Raw genomic sequence first — 6,831 nt, 5'->3', positions numbered from 1 at the left:
TAAAATTTTTTTTTAAATCCGAAAAGAAAAACAAACAAACAAACAAACATATAAATTTGATGTTTGTTTTGAAAAATTACTTCATCCATGTACTGTGCAGCTCATAAAAACAAACCACCTTCCAGCACAACGGGACACTTTGACCTTGTTTACTGCAGTGTTTTGAAACCGCTGTCTCGTAACTCCTGACATCACCGGCCGTGCATTAGCACCTTTACTGCTGTTGGCTGCACACGCTGCTACCCCGACTGTCTTAAATCACCCCCTGGTTGGACAAACACTTCACCAAACAGTAAGGAGACCGGCGTTAGCATTAAACCCACAGAACTCACATGATACCTTTTTTTAAAGTGTCACATCTCTCTGATCACTTTTACAAGAAAACAAAAGCATCGAACATGTGATACTTTTTAAAAGTCTCGGCGTCCAGAACTAGTACAGACCATTCTTTCTTCTGACCCTCTCCCTGCCCAAGAGAAGGGCTTCCTCTCTCACCGATCGCCATATTGGCAAGAATTTCTGCCACACGGCTTCACTAACAGAAGATCCTGACCTACTTTCTCCCAATAAAAAAACTCCCACAAACTTCCCGAGAGGATACTTTATTTTAGTATACTTTTGAGTTTCGAGAGTACTGAATTTTTAATTTTGATAAAATCAGATTTATCCTTTTATTTTTCTTTCGTGGACAAGCTTTTGGTGTTGTATCTGAGTGCTGCATTTTTAAAGAAAGAATTTTCTCCTGTAAGTCTGACAGATTTCCCTTCTGTGTTCCACAATTCCTATTCCAGATTTATCAGAATCAAAGCAGAGTTGTAACACCTGGAGATAAGTCACCATTAAACTTTGGGGACCATCTCCCATAACCCACCTCTTTAAATAAAACTAAATTCTTATCCTACCATGGTAGTGCAATTTTACAGCGAAGTAACTTAAAATCCAAATTTAACCTATCTGAAATCAATTGATCACATTCTCATTCCTTTCCTGAAACAACTTAAAAAAACATCGAGTCCTTTAACTACAGTCACCAAGAAATAAAAAACACAAAATACATATTTGAGCAATTATGGCCCCTGTTTGTCAGAGAGGGGTAAAAAGAAAAACATCCAGAGTTAATAAAATTAATTAACTCTAGCTAAAGAACTACTAAAAAGACCCTCCTGCTGTTACTATGACAACTTCAAAATTGCTTTGAGAAAATGTGAGGGATTTTAAGATCTAGGATAAAACAAAAGTCACCTAGCCTGCTAGAAATTACTTTCATTTATATCAGGCAACAGAAGGGCTAAATGGCCATTCACAATCCTGAAATATCAAATCATTACCTTTTGAGAGATGCTGTACTCTTCACTCAGATCGTGAAAAGAGTGACAAGTAAATGAACAGCTCTCTCAGTAATCGGAACCGTTTTGATTTCAGTCCTGCAACGATATCACTCCCACGGTCTAGCTAGTTGGTACATTATTTTTATAATGAAACCAAAGTCTGATTCAATCTGAAAGGGACACACACTCACACACACAAATCCCTAACAGTCTTGTGTTTCCAAATACAAACACACACTCTGATTTTGTCAGGCATCCATAATGAAAGAGAAAAAGGAAAACAGCATTCGCCCCTTAAAATTCCTGTTGTTAAGACTGATTCACATTTCACATAATCGTGGTGGCTCAATAAGGAAGTATAAATTCTAAGTGCGTGTACTGTGGACAGGAGGAATCATGTGACTCACAGCAAAGAAAATTGTGCAGCAGACTAGCACACTAAGAAAAATAAACTTAACGGGAGTTTAAAAATACTGTCCCTGGGATTCATTGAGTCATAAATATATTATGGTTTTTGAGAAATAATAATTTATTTGGAAGCCCTGAAAATAAGCCCTCAGGTTGTTTTAAAAAGCATTACATGATCAAAGCCATGCACAGTGAGAAATGAAAGTTTAACTAACAAGGAACTGTTTCTCTGAATATCATGTCCATTCCAAGTTTATTTTAAAGGTCATTTTTAATGTTATTTGAAGATCAGGCAATACATAATTGTAATCAAACAAAACATCGGTTACGGCTTTGTACAAACATTTATGCTTTATTTCATATGTAGTGCTGTGTGTTCCTGGAGCAAAGAAGAAAACTATTTCGATATATCCAGACTCCATACAAGTTCTGTAGAGTTCTAGTGGTCTCTGTATTTTATTACGGCAAAAACATTCTGAAGAAGAAAATGTCAATGTCATAAAAAGTTTCATCTGAGGCATGGAAGCTTGTACTAGAGTCATCATTAAACAGTATCTGAATGATCCTTGTGCATTATATAAATTATGCCACAGATGATCAGACCATGTTCATTCAATCAAAATTAAAAAGTGGAAGATGAATGTTAAAACACTTTACTAGGTATAATGGACTGATAGATGACTTTATTGTACAAAAACTACTTCAGACATTCCCTTTTCCAAAATAGAAGATTTTAATATAAACATACCTGGAATTCTAAAGGTTTGGCCTATGGCTGTTTTGTTTCTCAATGCAATTTGTTATTAATATGTTAATAAATAATATTTTCCCAGTAGTGATAATAAACAACATGGTTGACAGCAGGTATTTATATCTCAAAGCTATCACTTTTACAGTTTAGTGCTACACATTTTTCAAAATGCTTTTCCTACTTTTATTTCAGCTTTTTAAAAAATTTATGCCATAGCTCTGGGCAAGGGGCAGGGCAAAGCCAGTGACAGGAATCAGTTCTGGGTATTTATTATTACTGGCTCATCTGAAACACAGGAGGTAGCTGAGCAAAAGAAGAAAGTATTGAGAAAGACAGAAAGTCTCTCAGAAGTTATGCTTGAGGTAGATTAAGAACAGGTAGGAAATGTAAGAAGCAAAAATTCTCCAAGGTAGAGTATTAAATGACATTGTAACCACCTTACTTAACTTGGTATCATATTGGTTGACTAAATTAAGGAAAGATGAACTGGCTACCAAGAAATATTCCCCAACAGTGATTCGCAACATAACCTTGCTCTACCACTTGCCTAGACCATAATTTACGGAGAATAAATCTCAGACTGTACACATCTCAACTCCCTAATTCTATACAGCAGAAAATTAGAGAGGTAATAGGACTTTCCTATGTTATCCAGACAGCTGACTGAGAGCTGAAATTGGCCCTGAGACTCCTGACTTTTCTAGGCTAGGGCTCTTTTTGACTACACGTTGCCTTATCTTTAAACCCGAGGTTCAAGTCAGTTTCCAACCAGCCCGAACCCTGGTTGGTACTTTAGTCATGGGCAAATGAAATAAAAATCCAGACTCAGAAAGAATCACTGTGGACTTCTGAGATGGTACCAGGCCCTCCTCCTGACTCCTCCCTTCCGCAGGTATATCACAGCCTCTTCACTTTTTACAGTGGGAAAGTCAAGGCACTGAAGAAAAATCACTTGTTTCAGTTCACATCACAGCTTTCCTGGGATTTTGGACAAACCTGTGAACTAGATAATATTCCACGAAAAACAAAGTTAGCTCCTACTTTATAATCTTCACCAAAATTAATTCTATGGAGATTCAAGAATTAAATGGAAGAGGGGAAAAAAACAATTAAAAGAAATATGTCTGATTTTAAGATAGGCTAAGAAGTCTTAGCTTTTATAAAAGCAATGAAAAAGGTAACAAAAAGCAAGGTCTCTGAAGTAAGCTGAACGCATTCAAATGTAAAACCCCCGTATGTCCAAAAGCAGCAGACGAAACTGATAGGTAAACAGAAAATAAAACACCTGCAACCGGATAATATATTTTATGTCGTTTATAAATGTAAAAGGTAAAAGATATCATCAACAGGCCATTTACCCCAAAATATAAAAGACCAATTAACACGAAAAGGTATTGGATTTCACTAGCAGACACTAACATTTTTTTCGCCAATCAAATTCACATGGATAGACAACAAAAAGAGTAAAACCAGTAAAGTAGGTGAGACAGTCATTACAGGAAACCGGCAATACCTTTTTATAAGCCTTCAACCTGTTTTGACTTGCAACATGTCTATAAATATCTCCTGAAGAAATAATCGCAGATACACAGGAAGATGTACTTACAATAACAAGATTGGGAACAACTTAAACCCCCCAAAGTGGAGGGGAGCATGTGACCCAAATAAGTTATAATAAATTCATATGTTTATAAACAATATGTGAACACTTAATGACACCAGAAATCATGAAATACAGTATTAGGTGAAAATGCTGGATATAATATTATATATAAATGTGGTATCAATGTTGCTACGTAAGAAAGGAAGTTAGGAAGGAGGGAGGGAGGAATAAACAAATGGGGGGGGGGTAGGAGAAGCTGATCTTGAAGAGAGAATGGAAAAGAATACATATAAAAAGCTTAAGAAGGGGGCAGATGAAGAATTTAGATTTTTCATTACTTCTTTATAGTATTGAGATATTTGACATTTTCTATAAGAAACATTTATAATTGGGAAAATGTTATTTAAGCTAATGATCACCTAAAACTATTTCTTGGTCATACAAAGTAATTAAAATATTTACAACGTCCTTTTAAAGGAGAATGCTTAAACTTTATTAAATGTGAGAAAGAAGTGCAAAGCAACATGGTCTTAAATACGTAAAATTTCACATTAAGACCAGAAGAATATACATCGAGATGTTAACAGTGCTTGCCTTTAAACGGTGCTACTGTGTGTGATATTTTTGCTATACTTTCAAGTTTTCTATGATTGTCATGTGTTGGTTTCATGAGAAAAAAATAAACATTAGTATCACAATTATAGGGGTCATACATCGAAAAGATGCTATTATCAACAGTTAAATTTCAAAATTCAGAATGTCAATAGCCCCCAAAATCTGTCCTATTTTGAAGAATTTTTTTTTTTTTTTCCATTTAGAGAACTCCAGATATGGCTTCAGAAACCAGCCGGCATTGGTGGGTGTGTAGGAGGTGGCGACAAATCATACTTCTTAGCTGTCAAGCTGTTCTCACCATCGAGCAGCTCCGTGAGGGTCATACTGAAGCATGAGAATCTCAACAGCAGGACATCATTAGGATAATGGTGAAGGAGGTCGATGGGAGAGGGCAGTAAACGGCCAAAAGAAGAAGGCAAGAGTCCGTGAAAACAACGGAGGCATCAAGAGAGAAAGTTCAAGAAATCGTAAGATCTAAAATAATTGAAAGAAGGGTCTCAAAGAGATACTTGTGTACCTGTGCTCACAGCGGCATTGTTCGCAATAGCCAAAAGGCGGAGGCAGCCCAAGTGTCATTGAAGGATGAACGGGCAAACAAAATGCAGTATACGCAGATGATGGAATGCTGCTGTTCAGTCTTAAAATGAAATTCTGCCACATGCTACCACACGGATGAACCCAAGGACACTATACTAAGTGAAATACGCCAGACAGAGAAAGACAAATATTGTATAAGTCCACTTTCATGAGGAGGTCTCTAGAGAACTCAAAACCGTAAAGACAGAAAGTAAAATTGTGCTTGCCAGGGGGTGGGGAGAAGGTGGAATGGGGAGTTAGTGTTTAATGGCTATGGAGCTTCAGTTTTGCAATGTCAAAGCGTTCTGAAGATGGATGATGGTGACGGCTGTTCAATGTGACTGTACTTAATGCCATTGAACTATACACCTGAAAATGGTTAGGATAGCAAGTTTTATACTGTCTGCATTTTACCATAATTAAAATTATGCATATACTGAAATGAAGAAAGGAAGCAGGTTAGGAAGGAAGGGAAGGAGGGAAGGCGGGTGGGAGGGAGGAAAGGAATCAGAAGTCCTGAAGAAGACTTCTCATTTGGCATGAAAGGAAGTTTAAAGGATGTTAAGGATATAGTCATCAAAATAAAACAGAACCTTATTTCTGATGCTAGAGGAATATTATCATAGAAGTCAGCTCAGGAAAACAATCAAAACTGAAAATAAGAAGGGACATTATGTTTAACTCGAAGAGAACATATACCAGACCTCTTTGTGGTTTTTTGAGACCTTTTCATTATAGCCAGCTTGAAAAATTCCCCATAACTAGGAAAGAACCTGCAAGTCCAAGAGACATGACATTTTCTCATCAGCTAACAGGAAAACAAAAAAACCCAACATAACTGTGAGGGAAACTCTGGGTGTCCTAAAAATGTACTCTATCCTTATTGCACACTACTGTCACAGAATTGAAGAATCCGGGGGCTGGACAAAGGCCCAGGCTCACTTGGTAATGCTGGATTGAAAGCTAAATCCCTGGAGCATAGTTATGTTTTGTTTGTTATGCTTTATTTTTAAAATGGGCAGCTTATGAAAGGTAAAAAGTACAGCATTAACTGGAATGTTCTTTCTACAAGTCATTTGATTAGTTCTGTTGGAAAACTATTTATTGAGTACATAGTGCACACTATGTACTATCTATCAGGCACTGGGTTAGGCGCTGGGTGGTAAACAGAATATCACTGTCCTTCCCTCATCAAACTAGCAATTACAACTTAAAGGAAGCATCGAGTGCTAGGTGGAGGGCCAGGGGAGGGAGGGAACAATGGGGAGGATCATTTTAGGAACTATATAGATGTCTAACCAATGTACCGTATACTTGAAACTAATTTGAATAAATAAATTAAAAATAAACAAATAAAGGAGGCAGAGAGTGCTGTTGATGCACAATAAGAGGGAGCTCTAATTTGGTCAATATAGGCTGATCACGGACACCTGTAAAAATGACATTTTAAATAATAACAGCAGTTATTATTATCATTGTAGCAAGTTAGTATTATCACTGTATCTGTTTTACTTTGATGACGGTATCGGTCAGAGTTTTAGGCACTTTCC

At 36.8% G+C, this 6,831-nt stretch overlaps 1 long non-coding RNA gene across 11 annotated transcripts in view; it reads right to left on the bottom strand.

The window, feature by feature from the left end:
- LOC107512825 overlaps nucleotides 1–6,831 on the bottom strand; it is a 187,055-nt gene that overhangs the window by 59,322 nt on the left and 120,902 nt on the right. The window lies entirely within an intron of this gene.

Source organism: Rousettus aegyptiacus, unplaced genomic scaffold (assembly GCF_014176215.1).
Source record: "Rousettus aegyptiacus isolate mRouAeg1 unplaced genomic scaffold, mRouAeg1.p scaffold_m13_p_13, whole genome shotgun sequence".
In the NCBI taxonomy this organism is placed as follows: Eukaryota; Metazoa; Chordata; class Mammalia; order Chiroptera; family Pteropodidae; genus Rousettus; species Rousettus aegyptiacus.
Note: the sequence above shows the minus strand (reverse complement) of the source record. Positions and strands in the feature narration are given on the sequence as shown.